Source organism: Crinia signifera, unplaced genomic scaffold (assembly GCF_055691185.1).
Source record: "Crinia signifera unplaced genomic scaffold, ASM5569118v1 HAP2_SCAFFOLD_832, whole genome shotgun sequence".
NCBI classification, from domain to species: domain Eukaryota; kingdom Metazoa; phylum Chordata; class Amphibia; order Anura; family Myobatrachidae; genus Crinia; species Crinia signifera.
Genome location: NW_028142744.1, coordinates 6,746 through 29,852, shown reverse-complemented (window position 1 = coordinate 29,852; position 23,107 = coordinate 6,746). Strand labels below are relative to the sequence as shown.

At 43.2% G+C, this 23,107-nt stretch overlaps 1 long non-coding RNA gene across 1 annotated transcript; it reads right to left on the bottom strand.

Moving 5' to 3' along the window:
- Positions 1 to 3,974: 3,974 nt before the first annotated feature.
- Positions 3,975 to 22,712, bottom strand: LOC146056600 (uncharacterized). Its single transcript, XR_014469364.1, has 3 exons — positions 22,632 to 22,712; positions 13,015 to 13,035; positions 3,975 to 4,059 (listed from the first exon to the last, which is right to left on the bottom strand). It is a non-coding gene; the product is annotated as an uncharacterized LOC146056600 (long non-coding RNA).
- Between the last annotated feature and the right edge of the window lie 395 nt (positions 22,713 to 23,107).

The window sequence follows — 23,107 nt, the reverse complement described above, 5'->3', positions numbered from 1 at the left end:
AAGTGCGAATGTGCGAATTCAAAATCCGTTTGATTCTCAAATGACTGCGCAATGCATACAGACCGTAGCATGCATGCACAAGTATACTGTATGGATCTTATTGCAATTTCCTTGCAATTTGACCTACAGGAAGTCGGCTCATGGGGTTGCGAACTCAACGTTTTTCGGGAGTGTCAGAAATAAGTAAAAAAATACATAGTTTCCCCCAGCACACTGAGTGGTATTAATAACCAATCTTGAACACATGATAATAGAATTCAGAGATATTGGTTACATATACCTGCGCAGGTGTAGGATATCCCCCCAAGCCAACCCCAATATACAGAGAAGCCTTGACGCGGCTTGGGGGCATAGCATACACCTGCGCAGGTATATGTAACCAATATCTCTGAATTCTATTATCATGTAGTGTTCAACATTGGTTACTAATACCATTCAGTGAGCCGGGGGAACCAATGTCTTGTTACTTACTCAGTATTAACCCCTCCCTCATGCACCTGGGAAATGCTACTGAACTAACTGAGCATCTACCACTATCTGTATGTATGTTGTGAGAGGCAGAGAGGAGCCTGTATTAGGAGGAGATGTGGGTCCTGATATGCCACATGGAGTAGTCAGGGGTTGCTCCAAGGTAGGTAGCTCTTAGTTCAGATATATCAAGTAAGGAGCCATTATCATGTGGCTCCTTGCTGACTAATTGTAGACCCAATTTAGGGTAACAGTGGTGTGGGGTGGGGTGTGGTGCCCCTGGACTGGTTGGGCTGGGTGGCTTTAGTGCGGCATGCCCTTACATTTTATTAACAGTTTTCACTCACTAACACTATCTCTCTATTATTTTAATTACATTTAATTTTTATTTTATTTTTTCTCATACATAGCTTTGGCTTCCTCTCACTAATATTTATTAACACTATAGTATATCACTGGCATGCCACACTGGGCTCTCTAGCTTATGATAGTTTTTGGGGTGCCGCACCCTACACCTAGATATAGCACTAGGGACCCCCAATATACAGAGAAGCCTTGACGTAGGGGCATATCATACACCAGCGCAGGTATATGTAACCAATATCTCTGAATTCTATTATCATGTAGTGTTCTAGATTGGTTACTAACATTACTCAGTGACCTGGGGGAACCAATGTCTTGTTACTTACCCAGTACTAACCCCTCGCTCATGCACCTGAGTGGTATTACTGAACTAATTGGGCATCTACCACTATCTGTATGAGTGTCAGTAATAACGCAGGTCCCGATCAGCCCGTCTCTGACGCAGAGTTGTGGAAGGTCAGTTACTCACTTTGCACAGACACAGAGAAAATAATTTGATAGTTCGGTCATTGTGTGTGGATCGCGGTAAGCGATCCATTGGCAATTCACGTGCAAATTTACACAGGGTGGGTTTTCTTTCTGTCTGGGCGGCGGCTATCTGGTGGCAGTCGGCTGCAACTTTGCAGATGAGCGAATAGGTCTGAATCAGGCCCTTAATGCGATTTGGGTCATACCATAGTGCAATTTTGCAAGTGGCACCACAATGGGTCAATCACGTCATCAAACCTTCCATTCATAGCTGCTGCAGGGAGACCTGAGACGCTCTCTGGAGTCAGGGACATAAGCCACTATTTCTACAGTGTCCTGGATATTCCCGGAAGAGTTGGCATGCCGTGACACTGTAATGTAGCCAGCACGTCGCACGATCTCCCTCGGGGCTGCCCGGACATATCGGTATCAGCACCAATGCACTGGTTCTGGATTAATGCTAGCTGCTAATTTAAGGTGTGCCCACTGTTCTGATCGTCCTCCGCAGCCTAGAACGTGATCTGCAGCAGTACTGAAATAGGCAAGTGCACGGTCACTGATTATTAGTATATGGTTTCCCAGCTCTGAACCTTAGGGCCCCCATCAGTGGCGTAAAGGCCCCCATACACTAGCCGATTTTGGTCAGATTTCGGCCAGATCAGTCGGATCTGTCCGAAATCGGACCAAAATCGGCTAGTTTTGATGTCCCCTCAGATCCGATGCGCGGTCCCGTGCGCATCGGATCTGCCTCGGGTGGTCGGACTTGCTGCACGTCCGACCACCCGACTTGGGACCTAGTGGGGCGGCGCGGCGGTGGAGGGAGCAGGGGGGGCTGGGGACGCTGCGGGGGACACAGGCGGCATAGAGCCGGGCAGGGGGAGCTGGGAGCTGTCAGTACTGAATAAAAAAAAAAAGCCCATACAATGAATGGGCGGCCTGTGATTGGCTGAGCGCTCTCTCAGCCAGTCAGCAATTGGCTGAGAGAGCGCTCAGCCAATCACAGGCTGCCCATTCATTGTATAGGCTTTTTTTTTCTAGCACTGACAGCTCCCGGCTCCCTCTGCCCGGCTCTATGCCGCCTGTGTCCCGTGCAGCGTCCCCAGCCCCCCCTGCTCCCACCAGCAGCCCTGCTCTGTAGCCCCCGCCCCCCCCCCCCCCGGGTTTTTTAAATGTGATAAATCGAGACGATTTATCACATGTAAAAAATGGAACATCAAGTGCCAATCTAATCAAGCTCCCCCGGGGAAGCTCAGGGGGAAGTCGGGGGAGACTTGTCCTAAGGACAAGTCGCCCTAGTGTATGGGGGCCTTAAGTTCGTCCCAGTTGCCCAGAAGTAAGATAAATATTGGTGCACCCCACACATATATAAAAATCAATCCGGAAAAGTATTTATATTATCTTGTTACATTGCACCACATTTATTTACATGATCATTTATTAAACAAATACATTGCTTAGCAGTCGTACCTAGGATTAGAACCTGTGACCTGTCTCACTGGAGGCAGACACCGCACGGATAGAGCTATTTGCTCCTACACTGTAACTATGCAGACCCTGACTATATATAATTGGTAGTTTAAAACCATTACTATTGGGCAGAGTTATGCAATGTAGTAACTTTGTATAGGTAGAATTCGCAAACTTCCTATGTCGGAAAAAATAGTTCAATACAGGGTGTGACACTTGCAAAAAACGGTACTTGTGTACTAGCACGGTGCCCATCGCATCGCATACCATAAGGCATACGATGGTATGCAATGCGATGTTAGCCGATGTTATACAATTTTAAAAATATAGTGTGTCGAGCGCAGCGAGCCACTGATCCCGAAGCGTGGCGAGCACAGCGAGCCCCGCGAGGGGACGCGGAATACATGTGAAGTTATGCTGCGCTCGCTTACTATATAAAATCAACTCCACGCCGACATGCATAGTGGGGGTATGAAAAGGTTGCAGGACGCGTACCGCTGTGCTCACCACGCTTCGGGTTGGCATTGGTAGTGGCGGTGGCGTGGGGGTGCATTTAACATTGTAAGCACCTATTGAGGTACTTATACAATTAAAAATTGTATATACAATTTAAAATCGCATCACTTTTCATTATATTATATGCCATTCTATGCCATATACAATGGTATACAATTTTTAATGGAATACAATGCCATACGACTGAATATCGTGGGCGCCAAAAAACATTGGCGCAGGAGCCCGGCGGGAGATGACTATTGCCTCCCAGAGTTACGTCTCTCTGGCCACTTCGTGCTGGGGCACAGGTGTATTTAACGCTGACCGACAATTATTTATCTATAATTAGACCTGGAAAAGATGCACTGTCCGGGTTCCCTGAGTGCTAGAAACTCTGGTATAATAATAAATACTATTAATAATAATACAATAGGAGTATTGATTAATTTGAAATATTAAACCAATGAATTAAGCAATAGCAAATCCAAATGTTAAAACAATTGTACAATTTAAACACTATGTACCAGATTAATTGAACTTATTCATAGGAAAGGCAAGAGAGATGGGGGGGGGGGGAGTGCCTCCCATTGACCATCAATAGAGTGACATGTCAAACCTATCTCAGCCGGTCTTATCCGCCTGTTCTTTGAGGTGTGCCTAGCAGGCCGTGTACTGTACGCTGTGGAGCGCGACCCGGCTAGCGGAACACTTACCGGTCTCCACTGCGATCTGGTAACCGCTCTCCAGCCGCCTGGATGACCTCTCCAGCCTCTCCGTGTTATCCAGCAGATGAGCCCTCTGCAGAAAGGGGAGAAAATAAAACACAGTTTTGCAGGGATCAAAAACAGATGTCAGGTAGTAGGTTCGCCAGTGTCCCTTTTAATTAATCAATTACAGTGTTATAATGTAAAACTCTGCGAGAAGGCGAAGTCTTTTAAGTACTAAGCCACGACAAGTCCTACCGCAGGCGGGGGAGCTTCTGATCAGTACACAAGGTGGGAGAGGAGCCTCTCTGGCTAGAAATTAAACCCTTTGGCTTACTTTTAAGATTCGGGAGACTTTAAATGCTTGTCAGTTACACTGGGAAATTGTTCTGTGTTTCTTTTTCTTTATCTAGACACTTCATAATAATTAGTATTGTAGCTAAAGCTCATTACAGTACTGAGCTGCTCGCCACGCGCCAGGTACAACCGGCTAGGGAGAAACACAAAGCTACTGCACAGGGAGATGCTCTGTGTATTAGGGTTCTGCCAGCAGAGGGCATCATATTTCCCCCAGGCCCATAATCTATATGGGCCCTTCCGCTAGTGTTTGCACCTATGTTGCTTTTATTCAACACAAATCATTTCATAAAGAACCAGTTGGGGTCACACATGGCCCCGATATATAGAGAGAATACTCTCAATTCTGGGGATCCAGATAGAGAGGTACTCTCACTGCTGAGGATCCAGATAGAGAGGTACTCTCACTGTTGAGGTTCTAGATAGAGAGATACTCTCAATGTTGAGGTTCTAGATAGAGAGGTACTCTCAATGTTGAGGATCCAGGTAGAGAGATACTCTCAATGTTGAGGATCCAGGTAGAGAGATACTCTCAATGTTGAGGTTCTAGATAGAGAGGTACTCTCAATGTTGAGGTTCTAGATAGAGAGGTACTCTCAATGCTGAGAATTCAGGTATAGTGGTACTCTCAATGTTGAGGATGCGGAGAAGAGTGGTACCCTCAATGCTGAGGAACTCTTGTTTTAGCCTTAAACCAGTCACTTCTGTTAAGAATGAGAATATTCACTTTTATTAATATAGTATACACATACAGAAAAATATTTTTTCCAACAAAACTATAACACAAGACGAAAGTCATGGGAACTAGTCAGGTCAATGTTTCAAGACTGTATGGTGTCCTTTCCTCAGGACCATACCTAAGTATGGGAATGTCATTCCTGTATGTATGGGCCTGAGGAAAGGACGCTGTAGCATCCTGAAATGTTGGCCTGAGTATTTCCCATGACTTTCATGTTTTCTGGGAATTACACTGTAAAAACCCAGTGAGGGCCATCTCAGTTTCATTATTTGGAATATGTACACACACACACACACGCACAATTAGAATGAACACAGCCAATAAATTACATGACATGGTCATCTAATAAACAGGTTTTTTTATTGAAAATTTGTCACGATATGTGTACCCAGAAATTTCTTCGGCGGTGGCAGGGACCCCGGCATCAGCAAAAGCATATTCACTTGCCAGTGCTATCGGCATACGATGGGAGGTGTAGCGGGACCCATTCTGCAGCATGGCCCTCGTTAACGATGTCCTGCAGGATGACAGAGGACATCGCTTCCGACCCCGGGGAGAACTCATCACGAAATAGAGCGTACGCACCAGACATTATGCACTATAAAATAGTTAATATTATTATCGTGCATATCGAAAATTATTAATCGCCTAGTGTGTACGCACCTACACTCACATGGAATTTAGCAAAGCAGAAATGTGCCTCTCCTCCTGAGGCTGTCCTGTACAATACACACATTTGTCCTGTTCCTCTACATTCACAGCGCTCACAGAACAGATTGCAGAACTCCACTGATCTCATTATCACATCCCGCTCATTATCGAACACTGTCGCCAGCAGCAGAACACCCCATTGTCTCGATTGCAAGCTCTGTGTCACAAAAACCTCCCGTCTCCGTCATCTCCAGCGACCGCTGTGCCCTATATTGCTTAACATACATAAAATATTCTAGATTCTAGAACAGAATAGGATCTAACATCCCAGTTGTTGTGTCCCCCCCCCCCCTCCTTTCTTTAGCTGGGTGTACATACAAAATTATTACAATGAAGGATTCCACTGCGTGACAGATGCCGTTTCACTGCAAACAGGGAGAAATAAGAGAAGGGGGGGGGGATAAAAAAAGAAAAGAAAAAGACAACTGCTTTCTAATAAATAATAATAATAATACTAATGACGGTGATGAAAAAGGAGGCGTTGCGCATTTAATGTGAGTGGATGTCTCGTGAAGCGAGGCCCCCAGCTCTAATGAGCCCCTGTGGGTGGCAGGCAGGCGAGCTGTATTGACACGCACACTTAAGTTAATACACCTAGCCCAATGCCTAGGAGCTGCAGCAGCTGGGGATGCTGACAGAAAATCTCGCTTCCATCTTCAAAGAGAGGAAGTGATTAGTATGTTATCATTACCATTCAAAACGTGATTTTCCCTATTCCCTCCTGGCACAGGTGACACATCTCTGAGATGCAGGCCAGACCAGGGAATCAGCTAAAGCCACATCAAAGCGGGCCTTGATATTTTCTTTCTGTGTGTGTTGGCTGGGGAGTGGGTGAGTGAAACAAATCATTAAAACAATGCATTTAGATCAGCGCAGATAAGACCCACAGTGAAGGTCAGGAGATCTGCGACAACGGGTCCGCGGTAATTACTTACTCGCCAAATGCATGGGAGATAAGTTAGCGGTGAGCGCAAGGAAGGTGGTGTGTGTGTGTGTGTGTGTGTGTTAGTGTTGGGGGGGAATAGTAGAATATAACACGGCACCCATTATTAACCTTGATGGTAGCGGCAGTGCTGCAATTAAAGCAATCAAGATGCAAAATGGGATGAAATCTCAATTAAGAGCCCCCTTTTCCCTTTACGCGCTCCATTCATGGTATTTCATTCATATTGGGAACTTTAAGCTGTATTTTTTTTAACGAGAGGATGTTGTAGCTGGCGCTGGGTTCGGGAGAGGAAGACACGGGTCTTGGGCTGATGGCTTGTGCGCAGGGGAAGTCGCGCTGATAAAATTACAATGCAGGGAATGCGCTGCGCTTAAGACATTGCGTTGGTCTTGGGCCGCTTCTGTAATATCAAGAATCATAATCTGTAGTGTAACCCTTTGAGAGAGAAATAAATTTGTCATAATGACCTGTAATGTTACCTTATATAGGAAGTATAATCTTTTTTGACACAAAATTTTTATTTGAATTTATATAACAAATGTGAGTGACGCTGGCATTTTTAGCGGATATTTTGTGCATCTCTTACAGAGATATTGGCACTCAAAGGGTTAATTGATTTAATCTAAAGGACATTAAAAATATACCTATAATTTGCTGCACTGCTCCTATCATTCTCCACATTTTATTGTTTAGCAGCACTCCTCGCAGTGCCTAGCTTGCTGATCATGCCTGTGCATCACATTCTCATATACATTGGCTACATTGTTTAGCAGCTCTCCTCACAGTGCCTAGCTTGCTGATCATGTCGGTCTACCACATTCTCATATACACTGGCTACGTTGTTTGGCAGCGCTCCTCACAGTGCCTAGCTTGCTGATCATGTCTGTCTATCACATTCTCCTATGCACTGGCTACATTGTTTAGCAGAGCTCCTCACAGTGCCTAGCTTGCTGATCATGTCTGTGTATTACATTCTCATACATCCTGGCTACATTGCTTGGCAGCGCTCCTCACAGTGCCTAGGTTGCTGATCATGCCTGTGTATAACATTCTCATATGCACTAGCTACATTGTTTAGCAGTGCTCCTCACAGTGCCTAGCTTGCTTATCATATTGTGTATCACATTCTCATACATCCTGGCTACATTGCTTAGCAGCGCTTCTCACAGTGCCTAGGTTACTGATCACGCCTGTGTATGACAGTCTCATGTACACTGGCTACATTGTTTAGCAGTGCTCCTCACAGTGCCTAGCTTCCGACGGCGCTTCCAAACGTTTCCCCGGGTCCCCGGCGGCTTGCCGGCGGTAACCCGGGGTCCCCGCCGCCTGCCCGCATCCCCCCTAACCCCCCCCTAACCCCGTCCGTCTCCCTGAGGCGGAGACGGACAGGGTTTCCGCCACGCTAGCGACGGAGACTGAGACGCGCGTGCGACGCACGCGCGTCTCAGTCTCCTCGCTGGCGAGGCTGCTGGCGGGTCGCCAGCGCGTACGTTCTGGCGACCCGCCAGCAAGGATGTGCATAGGCACATACTGTAATAATAATATATCGGTTTTGTGTTTTGGATTAGTGGAAGACTCGGCCTCGCTCACAACTTTCTCAGACAGTAAAGACTCTTCAATGTTTCGGGAACTGTAACTGGATCTGTGATGCATTTGCAACTTTTTTGGCACACAGCACACCGCGTTTTGTCTTCATAGCGACGCAAGCTGAATTAGGCCCCGTGGGTGGAGTTGCAATGCGTGAAATGCACTAGTCCTCTGTCCATGCGGCTGATCCGCAGCTGGTTCTAGTTCCGCCCCACAGACGGCGATTACCCAGCGCTACAGTTCTCAGTGCAGGCTTTGGATCTGGGCACAGGCCTGGCTGTACATACAGAGTGAAATAAAAGCACTACCAGTCGTACGCTAGCCATGGGTGAGCGAGGAGGTACACGAATCTCCGTTGGGAAAAACGACTGCGCAACTGATGTCCAATTTGGGGGGGCAAAGCGAACAAACAATGGGGGTGTTTTAATATCTATGGCTCTGGATGGCATGGGGAGAGGAAAAAAAAAACCTTCAAGCTTCCTGCAAACTCCACACCTGCGTACACCTCCCCGCCTGCCTTTCATTACACAGAAACAAAAAGAGCAGGCGGGGAACTGGTGGCTTGTTTTATCCCCAGCTCGTTTTCTCCAGCGCCTTTGTAGGAGCAGACAGCGAAGGTGATTTACTCTCTCAGCGACGGACAGGAGTTCTGAGAACAAGTTTTGCAGAGTGAAGCATTTGAGATTTAACTCAGCCAACAAGCTCTTCTCCCGTGAAGGTCCTCTGTCAGGATTCAACCTAGATCTTAAAATAAAAGGGCCGCAGCTGCGCGGTAACGCAACCGGTGCAGCAGACTTGCTGGAATACGCTCAGATTCCTTATGATGGAAATTATCCATCGCGCTGCAAGAAGCGTTCTAAAGGGGGGACATTCTAAGTGACGGGATGGAAATGTCCCTTAGACGTCTCATTGGCTGTCTTCCACGCTCTACAGTAATCCAGGCAGGCCCCATATAGCCTGCAGGTGACCTGCCACGTCCCATATGGCAGTGGGGGGGGGGGGGGTTTCCGCATACTATACAACCACGTGAACTCCGATAGGTAACATGCGAAACGTGCCACTAATTAGGGGCCCACACAGTTGACGACAAAACACCCTAAACAACTCATGTAAAAAGTTTCTGGTGTTGACATTTTGTCTAAGTCAACATTTTAGTGTCGACCCATTGTCCCATAAACATATCCACCAACATCTGGGGAAATTTACAAAGATGGGAAGTCAATTTCAGATTGGATGTTGCTACAGGCAACCATTCAGATACTATCTACTATCTTCTAGAAGGTGCTAAATAATGAAGAAGTAACATAATATAGTAACATAGTAATTATGGCTGAAAAAAAGACGTTAGTCCATCGAGTTCAACCTATTTGACTAGATTCTGATTGGTTTCCCATAGCAACATCCCAATCCCATTTTAGTAAATTTCCCCCATCGATCTATTGGGAGGCGTCCCAGTGAAGCTGGGTCACCTGACCAACACATTTTTAGGTGCGCGTGATAAACAAGTTTATACTGTTCGTCTTCTAACTCACAGCATAATACTTGTTGAGAATAATCGATAACGGAAACACGTTGCGCTGATAGAGAAAAGGTGAGAAACAAGGAACGTGTTCTTTCTTTCTTTCACAATTACAACAAAACATTTCCCCCCTAGTTGTATCTGTCATCCATTAGTCAATGCAGTGGGCAAATCTGGATGTCGGATTTGGGCGATGATTGACGCTGAACTGGATGGCGCGGGCACCGGGTGCGCTCGGCGGCGGCATGCAGTGGGGGGATGGGGGAGCTGCTCTCACCGGGCCCGGCGGTGGGACAGGTGAGTGCGGTGGGACAGGTGAGTGCGGTGGGTGTGTATGGGAGGTGGCGGGTGTGTATGGGAGGCGGAGGGTGTGTATGGGAGGCGGAGGGTGTGTATGGGAGGCGGCGGGAGGACGGCGCTGAGTAAGCTGCTGCTGCTCACCCGGCGCCGTCGTGCCTGCCTCAATCCGACATCTTTCAATGTCAGATTAAGATTGCCGGAAACATGGCTGTTTCCATCAAAAGCAGGTGAATTTGCGGCTATTCCGACAATCCACCTGGTTTTCAGCAGGTGGAAACTTTCCAACCTGCCGGAAAAAAAACAGCTAACACTGAATAGGTCAGAACCCCTTCCGACCTATTAATGTCGAAAGCTGCCGTGTTTTCGGCAAGATGGTAGTTTCAACATCAACTGAATATACTCCATGGTATATGCTGGTACGTGTAGTTCCACAGCAGCTGCAGGGGCCACATGTTAAACACCCTGGATACGTCAGAACATGATTCTAGTATGTAATTATGTTCCCACCAGGCACAAGTACATACTGCTAGATGACTTGCCCTGTTTGTCCGTGATTGGATGATTACATTGTTAGGGGTGTCTTGTTTTCCTTACAGTTCTAATTTCTAATTCATGTGATTAAATGAGTGTGGCCTTATGTAATTTGATTGGGGGGGGGAGGGGTTGTTCAGTTGGTGACGTTTACCTGTTCGCTTGGCTGCGAACATACGGCACCAAGTTTGGAGTGTAAGCTCTGCAGAACAGACACCCTTTCCTGCTGCGACGTCTGAGTGGACTGTTCGTCCCTATACATGCTATAAGGTGACATCCTGTAAATGCAGTGTACACATGATTTGGAGTGCATTTATCAGGAACGTCCTCATCCCTGTGTCGGGTGTATCCGAGACCCGCAGAGGGGTAACGCACAATCTCCACATCTGGCTACAAATGATAAAAGTCTCTATATACAGAGAGGAAGGAGAGCGCAGAGAATATCTGGAATTCCTCTTTTTGTTCCTTGTAATTCTCATTAGAAATCATAATAGCGTCTCCTGATTACATGCAGCCGGCTCCTGTTATTTGTGCGAGATGAAAGCTGTATCACTGTTACAAAAGACAATGCACATATCCATCCCGCTTTTAACCACTTTCATATTGCAAATGATAGAATGTACTTTAAAGGACGAATTGCGGACTCAATTTCTGCCATGTAAAATTGGAGGCGCATGGTGGCTGGGGGAAGAGCCATTTCAGTATTAAATTCAGATTTTTTTTTTGATAGTTATGCCTCAGAAGAAGGAGCCGGGGTGTTATAGAATGTATATATATATATATACAGTATGGACGCGCAGCAGGGGCGCTGTGATCACCCCTCCCCCGTCTATAGATTCTTGTTTTTCATGGCGCAAGTTTCATTGTAGTTAGATCAGATCTTACTAGAATCAATTTCCGAGACTAATAACTGTATCATTTATATCGGTATAAATACAGGCATCGGCCTTTACAGGCAGCGAGAGGTGACGCTAATTTACATAATCTGCGACAACCTTTGTCTCCACCTGCATATAGGACAGAAGCCCATAGAATAAGGTTACTTTAATCCAATGTACAATTAGTGTGCAGTCGTCCAGCATTTAGTAACTGTGTTATATTTTATTAAATATATATATATATATATATATATATATATATATATATATATATATATATATATATATATTTATATTGTGTTACACAGATTTCAGGGCAAAATGTCCGCAATCACTGCGCGACGTCTAATACAAGTAATGGTCAAGACTCTTCGTGGGTTGGAGTGCGCTACGGAGGGAATAATACTATTGCAACAGCCAAAAGTTTCCCTTCTGTCCTCTCCAAGAAAATATTATCATCAGGAATTGGGCCTATTACAGTCACTGGACAAAAGCCTCATTCAAGTAAAAGAACCGCACAAAAATAAATCAATAAGGGGGCGAACAATCAGGCCGACTCACAACACTAATAAGGATTCGCTGCACCTCGCAGGTATTCTCATTGAATACCGCCCTAAGTTAATCATTGCGTCGCATGTCAAGTTTCTATGAAATAAAATCACAGTGAAATGAGAAAATAAAATTCACTTGAAAACGAAGATTCAAAGAGAGAGACTTTTTTTCTATAAATTGAAATAATTTTTTCAGCATTTGTACAAATCACAGGCTATGAAGGCGGCCTGCAATTTTTGTTATAATTTGCAGGAGTAAATTATAAATAGGTGTAATAACATATAGCATAGGGGTGCAAGAAGCACATTTAGTTATTCGTTAGTGAAACTGACGCATATATATATTAGCACCACTTGTGTCTTCCAGAACTCATGGTTGAGTCTCACAAGGTTGGTGAGGAGATGGTGGAAACCATCTAAAGGAACATTCTCGGACAGGAAGTAACATTTCCGCGCACATGCCGAACTATACTCCTCATTGGGGTGTGCTGGTACCTGCACTATTCTATCATATTTGTCTCATAATAGGCATAGCGACACTTACTTGCTGGTCCGCATCCGCCTGAACACACCCTTACTGAACTCTGCCATTACAACGGGCGGCCATTTTTGGAGCAAGAACGGTGCAAATTCATCTAGGACTCCTGACACAAAAGGCTTTATGTTAATCTCAAAGGTGAAAGCTGATAAACCCACACCGCTCTATTGGATTCAAAGCCATACATGCAGTTGATATTTTATTTTTAGGGTTAGCAAATATAATTTAATCTGAAAATCAAATATCATTTACGCAAAGCCCCATTAGGTATCAAATCCTGAATTAAAAAAAAAAAAGTCAATATATAGTTATCGGAAATACAGCTTTTAAAGGTCTTAAGCAAAGCGTGAGGGGTGAAGGGTTGGCAGAACGAGGGGCTAGGAAGCACTCACCTCTTCCCGTAATTTTATCAACTGCAACATGAATGCACAAAGAAAGATAAAAAGGCGAGAGAGAGAGAGAGAGAGAGAAAGAGAGAGAGAGATCAGTTGTGTGACAGGATACAGAATTAACACTGACAATTTATCTGTTTACATGTTTAGCATTTAAAAATCACAGACAAACACATTAAAAGAAGCTAAACATAGACTACATTCCGGGCTCCTTTTTATGAGCGACTAAAGATCAGTTTCTCATACTGTCACATTAAACGGAAAAAATGGTTTGGGATTCTCTTTTAAAACCACATCTAAGACGCGATCATCAAGTAGAGGGGAATGGCTCCGTGGAACTGTGTGTTAGAAAGAAGAGAGAGGTTTTTAGCCTCTGTATTCTCATAGCGTAGACTTCCACCAAGTCGCCCTCTTATCCGGCGGGATTCACCGCTACTCCAGAGGGGGGGAAACGCGTCGATCCCACTACAGGGACGGCAGCGCTAGTTTTAAAATTTGAATGTCACAAATTGAAGAGAAACTCCGCCCTGTGCCACAGAAATCAAAAAAAGGGCTGTGAGGCCTTCCACGGCGATGCCTCACCCCAATACGGATCACGTGGCCTGGTGCTCAGTGGTATGAGTGTAGCTGCTAAGTGGGGGAGAGAGCCTATGACAACAAGGCCACAGAATATTAATCAAGTGGTGAAGCCAGATCTGCCAGACCACTGACACTGATATTATTATGTTAGCGTGGTGCTGGCGTACTCCTGCCAGGTGCTCGCAGCGGTCCGTTCTCAGTATACTCGGATTACCCGCTGTAAATAAATCTCCTCTCTAAGCACATTTATCAGCAGAAGTTTCCTTATACAGTCCATTCTCGCTGCTCTTAATGATGGCAAATGGTAACAAGATTGAGGTTTTCAGTAAGCAAATTATTGCAGCCCTGTTGCACCGTAATAAGAGTGTAGGTCAGGAGCTGGCAACGGGACTCAGCTGGTGTTTTTGGAGAGGCGGTCAAGGAAGCTTCTGTTGCCTGCAATGAGTGACAGGACTTTGCAAATGCGCTTTAAGGACTTGTGATACCAGAAAAAAAACCTGCGGTCAACGCGGAGTCCGGGGGAAATGTTAAATTGATGATATTGTATTTATTTCAAGACATTTACATTATGCGAATAAGACAGTAGAATAGTAAGAAGAAATAAATTATCACATTGTTAGGGATAATTCTAAACCTAATATACAAATAAATATACAGTATATATCTATATATATATATATATATATATATATATATATATATATATATATATTTAGTTAGTATATAATACAGTATATATTTATATTTAACATGGTGTCAATATGTTTTGTAATATTGTAATATATATATATATATATATATATATATTTATGTGTGTGTATGTTATACACACACACATATATATGAAAATTACATTATTATTATTATTATTATTATTATTATTATTATGTATTAATACTAATTTTAAAAAAACAATATAATAATTACAAAAATACCAAATTAAAAAAGGTTTAATCTAAAAATTGACTGTTGTGATAAATGCTTGTAAATAGAGTTAATAATTATCAATTAACTATTAACCATTAAGACAATGGTATAATTTTATTTAAAAAAAAGTTCAAAATAAATACCTTTATCTCGTCTGAGCATTTTGTTTTATATTTTGGTATATAAAAATGTATATAAAATAAAAATATGAACAAAATTCTAATTTCTATAATATATTATTCCTTCGAGAATACACACACACATACTTTTCAAGTGAATAATTATGTATCTATAAATGTAAGAAGAATACATTTAAGTATTTATTTAGACAGATATAATATAGTGATCTTTTATGTTCTGTATGGAATAAAACACTAATGTGCTTTTGAATCGTTTGCGTAAAACAATTTATTATACTGTATATTATGACTTTGTCAAGAAAATCTATTCTTTAAATATTCTTCCAATGGTATGTAATGGATTTCATGAAGCAAACATGTTATGCAATAACACATCTTCATATACACACGAAGAAGTCTAGAAACCCATCTCAAAGATTTATAAGGAAGATTTTCCCTGTGTTCAGAAATGCAAAATACGGGACACAAAATGCTCCTCATTGTACGGGTAAATAATATAACATTACTCAATGTGTTTGTAACAATTTATATTGTGAAGCTAAAGGGATTACTTGTCCAGACTTATTGTATACAATCAATTCTGTTGATTTTTTTTCCAGACTGAAAAATAAAAAAAAACACAAAAACAAAGAAAAAAAGCTTCTTTATCGTATTTGTGCTGGGTGGGTGAATTTAAGCTTTTTTTTGTCAGATTCGTCAGCAAGCTAAGTAGCAGAATCCACCGTCTTTATCATTTTAATCAGAGTTACTCAATAAAAATAAAGTAAAAAACTAAATATATACATAGGCCTAAACAGATCAAGCATCATTTTTTAAGATATCATTTATTTTTTTATATATCTAATTACGATACTATTTAATGGCAAATAGTAATCACTGTCATAAATAAATAATGGAGGGGTATTTTTTGCGGCTTTAAAAAAAATAAATTAACAAAAAGGTTTATTTTCCCGTCAATGCGGAATTTAAGGCGAGGGGTAATCTGCTCCTTTGTAGACTTGGGGTGGGTGGGGAGGCAAAAAAAATCTGGTTTACGCTGGTTTAAACCAGTAGAATCTCTTGTGGCTAAAGCCGTCTGCTGTGACTAAAATCAAAACGTACCGCGGCGTGTGCAGTGGGGTTGGGGGCGCGCTCATGTGACTTTTCCAAACCACCCAAAAAAAATATATAGGAGAAAAAAGAAAAAAAAAAAAGCGATTATGTGTCGGCCGTTCCTGCTTGCATGCTGATAACAAATAAATGCTGAACTCTATTAAACGCCCCTTCCCTATTATCGCAGGTCGAACAGACAATTTTGTGGACTTATGATGGTTGTCTATTTACTTCTCTATAAACCCTCGCCGTGCGCAGAAGAGATTTGAGCTCGCTAATGATCCGCTCTGCCGGGGCTATATGAGATGATACCGGCCTTCTTCAGATCTCGGGGAATTAAATTGACCAACTTCACCCGCCAGCTCTGTAGCTGAAGACTGAAGACTTTGTGCTCAGCGAGCCAAATCTCACACCAAAAAGAAGAGAGCCGGCAAAAATTAAGTATCTCGTGCACGGCGGACCGGCTACCAATAACCGTTATTTTCCATAAATATTTTTCTGTTCTGCTTAAAAGTTTAATTAAATATGAATCTCTCCTTTTAAAAAGTGAAGCACTTAGATCGGTGCGAACGAACTAAAAGAAGATAAGTAGAATATCACGGTGCCATCAACAGTTGTCCAAATACACGGATATTAAATATATATGTGTGTGTAATGCCGTGAAAACTAGGACGCAATACATGAAAATTAAGATTCACATAACCGCTAATATTTTACTATATTTATGCTGCAAAAAGATTGTAGCATATAGTCTGATAATTGATAATTCATATATTTATCACATATCGATTCCCTGTATGAACATATATGGAAGTGGTTGAAGTGGATGTAAAAACAGCTCATTTCCAGATATCTATACCGGAGATTATAATGGCCACCTTCCCCAGATATTTTATATACTGTACCATCACAGTTAATCAGAATGGTAAACAGGCCACCTACAGGGATTAATTCATTTGGATGCTACAGGTTTTAGTAATGTGCATAGGAGTCCCGTGTGCACAAAAATGTAACACGAGTCCCATTTGTATGTAACATGAGTCACACGTCAAAACTGATTTAAGAACGGCTTCAGTTTTTTGTTTGTTACAGGGTGTTATAAGTGTACTAGTAAGCCCGCTCGAACCAAAAGCTTCGAAAGCTAGTCTGCTACCTTTTGTGTTTGTGCACGTGTGAGAAAGAGATGTAGTTTCACTCTCTGACAGCAGATGGCAGTGTTTCGGAGACTCACGGACACTAGACACACACACACAATCATGTTGTAAAAATATTCAGGAGAACAGCCTTAAGTATAGACGCCCTCTCCGTTCCGGTGTCCAACAAATAAACAATATATTAAAAATGACTACTAAAAATGTCCAATTCTTCTGCTTCTAAGCTTCAGTTATGACTAGCTTAATCAGATGTGATTGACATATGTCAGGTGGTGCATCTATACTCATCTGGGATGACCCATAAACAGACCAAATGATATAATAATCCACTTTTATTCCGACATTTCAATCTTTATTGTTTTGTCTTTGAAAATAATCTGGTAAAGATTGAAACATTGCAATTATGATTAAGATTATATAATTTGATGATTGGAGAGCGCTAGTTTCTACCAATAATTCAGTGCTGCTCGCTAAGCGGAGGTCGTTCGCTGCTTAGCGAGTGCATTAACGCTGCGCCACGGTATCCCCTTGGTAACATGCAGACACATCCCATGGCGGAAGGGAGAGAAATCATTAGATGGTTATTGAATTTTTTTCCCCCCCGTCTGAGTCCGCCGAAAAAACACAGATTTACACACAGCGGTGTTGATCATAAAAAGTCGACAGGCAATAGATAAACCACTATTGGTCGATAGGCAGAAGGGTCGACGTTGTCTAAAGGTTGACACAAGCAAAATGTCCACATGGGGAAAAATTGACATCCTTTTTTTAGTGTTTTGGTGTCTGTGTCGACATGGACACTGTATAAGCGTACTGCTGCCTCTCTGCCCGATAGGAGGGTAAAATATGAACTAGTCGGTTTGAAAAAAATAAATAAATAAGAAAAACCAATGTTGAATTTTTTTGTGTGTCAACGTTTTGTCCATGTAGACCATTTTAAAGTGTCAACCAATAGTGGTCGACTTATTGATAGAAAATATGTTAGACAAGTCCCGAAACGCAGGAACGGACAGAGGAATTAGGATAGATCTACGTCATCTACTCACTATTTCTACACTATGGGTCAGTTATCGGTATTGGCTCCTACATGGAAATAATCAATAGTATATCAATAGTATAAAGCAGTGATTTTCAACCTTTTTACCTTGTGGCACACTAAATAAGATTTTAAAATTGCCAAGGCACACCATCATGAGATCCCCACAGGGAAAAACACCTATTGGCCTCCATATAAAAAACTATCACACTGGTCCCCACAGGTAACAAAACTAAAATACATTGGACCGTTACATGAAAAGAAGAGACCAGTAAATAACAATTGAACTGGTGCTGGCTGTAAACTGGTTTGGGCATCTCTAGATCTGGGGGCACACTTGAGAGCAGCTCAAGGCACACTAGTGTAACACGGCACAGTGGTTGAAAAACACTGGTATAATAGAATCAACTACACAAATCAATTTTTTTATTTATCATTTGGATGTGTACGTTGTGTACAACAAATCTCTGTGTGGTCAAATGGCGGCCCAGCGTAATACACTGTGGGGGTCTTTATACTGAGACTTGGGGGGAGAGAGATAAAGTGGATGAAGATACCAAACAATCAACTCTTAAATGACATTTTTCAAACACAGACTGTATTGTGGCAGTTGGGAGCAGAATGGCTGGTACTGTATCTTTCCCCACTTTATCTGTGTGTGGCTTCTCCCTGATTGTGCACTGCAAATAATAAATATATGGTACGCTATTCCTCGTGTAAAGATGCCAGGGACCGGATGTATCGCGGAGCGAGGTGGGCGGTTGTCAGCTGAGGTTTTTGTTAAAGGGGCAATCATTTACAAGACAAAAATATGCCTTGTAAGCAGGGGCGGTTCCAGAGGCGGGGCTGCAGCACCGTTCAAAATTCAAATAGGGGAGACCCAGCAACTGCCATTCCAAACTGTATCAAATCAGTGGGTGTGGCTCACCTATTTTAAATTTTTGACTGTGCTGCAGCCCTCGCCACTGCTTGTAAGTGATTGCCCCTTTAAAATAAAAATCTGGGTTTGAAAAATGACAGTTAGGAGCTGATGCAAGCGGTCAGTCATTATTACTCCTGAGTGTAATGGTTACAAACCTCAGATCCGGGTGCATCCACGGGGAGGTTTTGGAAGAAGTATATACTGTACGTAGTTTGTGAAATGAAAGGAGTCCGCGACCCCAGAGCTGCGGGTGTTCGCTGCTCGCACGTTTTCCTGCCAGAAGTCTTAGTAAACAATATAAGCATTTGTGGTCTGCAGCGAGGGGCAGACTGTTAATGACGGGGTGACCCTATCACTTGGTAGTAAATACTACAGACGGCTGACATCTCTCTTCTGTAAACATTACCAGCGCAAATCTGCTTCCATTTAGCCATGATGCAGTGTGTGCTTGATGTGTTATGACACGCATGTAAATGTATGAGATCATGCGGTACACACAACAGGCAGAGCTGGTGGGGTCCTCGTCAGGGATAAATATTCCAGTGTTATAGGGAAAGCTTATTTGCAGCGTCTTATTGCAGAAGCCACGTGGCAATATACACAGATGACAACAGTATACACTTTGTTAGCACAGCAAAAAAAAAGCACACAAACGTGCAAAACCGTGCTGCGCTGCAGGCGGGGAGGATGTCGCATGTGCCGAGTGATTTAGAATTAAGTGTGTTTAAACTAAAATCTAACTTGTAAAAATGTAATGTAAAAAAAAAAAAATGACACGCAAAAGCATCCAGTATTTACCCTTCACAGAAATAATGGGCCTAATTCAGAACTGATTGCGGTGCGAATTTTCTTGGCAAATGAAAAAAAAAAAAAAAATGCTGCACTGCAGGTGGGGCAGATGAAACAGGTGCAGAGACAGTTACATTTGGGTGGGGTGTGTGCAAACTGAAATGTAAATTGCAGTGTAAAAACAAAGCAGCCAGTATTTACCCTGCACAGAAACGATATAACTTAACCAAATCTAACTCTCTCTGCATGTGTTACATCTGCCCCATCTGCAGCCCAGCATGGTTTTGTCCATTTGCAAACAAAATGTGCAAAGTTTTACCAGACTGGCAAATGATCAGCTCTCACCTTGACCCCTGCATAGGGTAAGCTTTTACTTTTTCCCACGAACATGAAATGCTACATGTTAATGGACGCTGACTCTGAGGAGATAAATCCATATACTGACAATTACTGTAGCAAACTGTAATAAAGGCGACCTCTTGCCGCTTCCTCTATGAATGCCTCTCTATATCTCCGACACAAAGCTAACTGGACACCGTTTTTACTATTCATTTGCTTAAAGGCCCAAGGTACCGTAATGGAAAATATCATCTAAACAAAAAACTGTGCTTTAAATAGATTATTACAGAAGAAATAAAAAGGTGAGAAGCATTTACGGCTACGCAGGCATAAAGCATTATACAAGGGATGCGAGAATCTCCGGATATACAAGTAATTAGCCAACCGTTATCTCTGCCTACAGTAGGCAATATCTAGGTGACGGCCTCAGCAATGAAACGATATTGTCTGGGCGGTATCTGGAGAACAGTAATCCGATTGCTTGGTTCTAAGCAATTAATGGACTGTCTGTGGGAATAATTGCAATTAATGATCACTCTGCACACGGAACCCGGCGCGCTTGGAGGCTACGGTAAAGAATAGGACGCCGGTCCTGTGCACATGCGCGCTTGGGGAGATTCTGTATAATCCATTTTGCAGTTATTGTTTTTTGGTCGCAAGGTAAACGCTGGAGAATTTTGCATGTAGCCCACACATGGTGCACAGCTGTATAGTTACACTGTAGTTTAGATATTTTAGCTAGAACATGCCTCCCTAATCTAACTCTCTCTGCACCTTAACATCTGCACCCACCACCGCCTGCAGCGCAGCACGATTTTACCGGCTATTTTTATGTGCCTTGCTCAGAACTCAATAACAGCCCCACTGTCTCCTCGCCTTCAATTTCAATAGTCAGAATAAAATACTAGGGTTCTATAGCAATGCTCGGTAAATCTATAGTACTCGAAGCTGTGAAACGCGTTGGTGTCTGTGACTTCATGTGCGCCAAACCCTGTTATAGAAGGAAAGACGAGGCACCAAGTGATTTGTCAATGGATTTACCTACTTTTGCTTTTCCGCACGTGTGTGTATGATACTTAAGATATAAGATATATATCGTCACAGGTACACACAAGCCACAATTGCGCACACAATTTAATAATAATATATATTTTTATTTTTTGAAACAACCTGGGAATCAAAAAGCACCAGGCCATAGCTACTCATTGCTTAGACGCAGAGATGTGGGCGTGCGGTGGCTTACGGGGGCTTACTGGGAAAGCAATAGAAAGTAATAGACTGGGAAAGCAATAGATAAGACCCACAGACTGGGAAAGCAATAGATAAGACCCACGTTACATCATATCAATGTTTTACCAAAGGCAGCACAAGGGATTATGGGGGGTATTCAATGTGCCGCCGCTATTTCCGACGGGGGGAAATAGCGGCGGCTCCCTATTCAATGCTGTCTGTAGCGACAGCATTGAAGCGGGATCACGGCAGAACAGGCCCGACTTTAGAAGCTGTCGGGCCTGTTCTGCCGATAACGGCCATGGATTGTGACGATCCCAGACGCAGATCAACAATCCACGGCCGTTTTCGTGGATCCCACGCCCCCTTCGCGCCGCTCGGCAGGTGGGACATTGAATCCCACCTGTTGTTCAGCTTGTTGGGCTGACCGCAAACGGGCCAGGATCACGGCTGTCGGCTGGGATAGACAGCCGTGATCCTAGATTGAACTCCTTCCAACAGATATAGGGGGGCAAAGAGTTAATTATAGTAAATAATAGACCAGTGAGATGTGGCTAAAGAGTAGCAAGTAATTGGTCTCGACCTGATTATTATAATTTCACAGGCAAATACAGAGCATTGGACAGGGGAATGTGACGTATTTCAGACTCACACTCCGAAATGCGTTGACATCACCGACATCCGCTTATTTAGCATTTTGCTAACCCGAGCGCTTAAAACAGCAAATAAAACTCAAAATCGATATCAAAATAGTACAGATCATAATATAAACACCTTCAGTTTAAATCCATACCCTTATGGTTCTAGTTGTATGCCCGTGAGTGTGCAGAATACGGGTGGGACGGGGAAGAAGAGGGGATTGTTGGAGGTATTGGGGTATTACTACAGGATAGCATGCATGTACGTGTAAACCTCCGATCAGCGAGAGATTATAGGTCCAGCTGAGCGCCGTATAACAAATAAAGAAGGGAAAAAAATAGCTCTTTTCAACATGGCACTAACCCCCGTCGGTCTTAAAGCATCTACTGCTTGGTGGCGTCTGCCTGTGTTGATTTAATTAAGATATCAAAGTTGTGTTGTGCTGTTATTAGATCTCTTTATTTTTTCTATTCTTTTTTTTTTTTAAGACATATACGTGTGATGAGGAGATGGAAGCGGCATCCTCCAGGTTACCCCCCATGTAAGCCTACCAGATGGGGAAAGTCCTCTCTCTGACAATCAGACACTCATGCGTTAATGGCGAGATCTCCACACAAGGGGTTTTGAAGTTTTTGAGCTTTGCATTAAGCAACATCACTTCCACATGAGTTGCTCCTACGGCTGTTAGGGGACACAGCATGGGCTGCCCAGCGTACTAGACCTCCCTTACCCTCCAGCCACCCACTAGGGCTCCGTTATTAGCATCCTACCTGGCACTCGGAGGAATTCCCGTCGTCCCCCAGGAGCTCATTCCGTACTTCGTCACTGTAGGCGATCCGTGACCTTTTCTGCAAAACAAAACAAAAGAAAAAAAAAGTGTTAAGAAAATAAATCTTGGAATTAAATCTGAAGATGGCAGGGTGTACCCGACCCTGGAGAGCCCCCTAATGGACATCTATCTGATACACTCGGAAAGACGCTGGCTGCTAGGAAAAAGGCTTGATTTATGTGTGTCCAAAACCAGCATGAAGATCTGGTGCTACAGAAGGCCAAACAATTCAAAAGGTTTGCCTGCTAGCAATGCAACTGTTGTTGGCCGGTCTGTTCAAAGCATCAGCTCCTGCCTAACAGCTTCCCCGGAATATTAACCTTGTGCCGCACAGAGGCACGTGGCACTACCCAACCGGCCTTGCATCGGCAACTATTGTGGCCGCCCACCCTGTGTGACCACACTTATATTTACAGT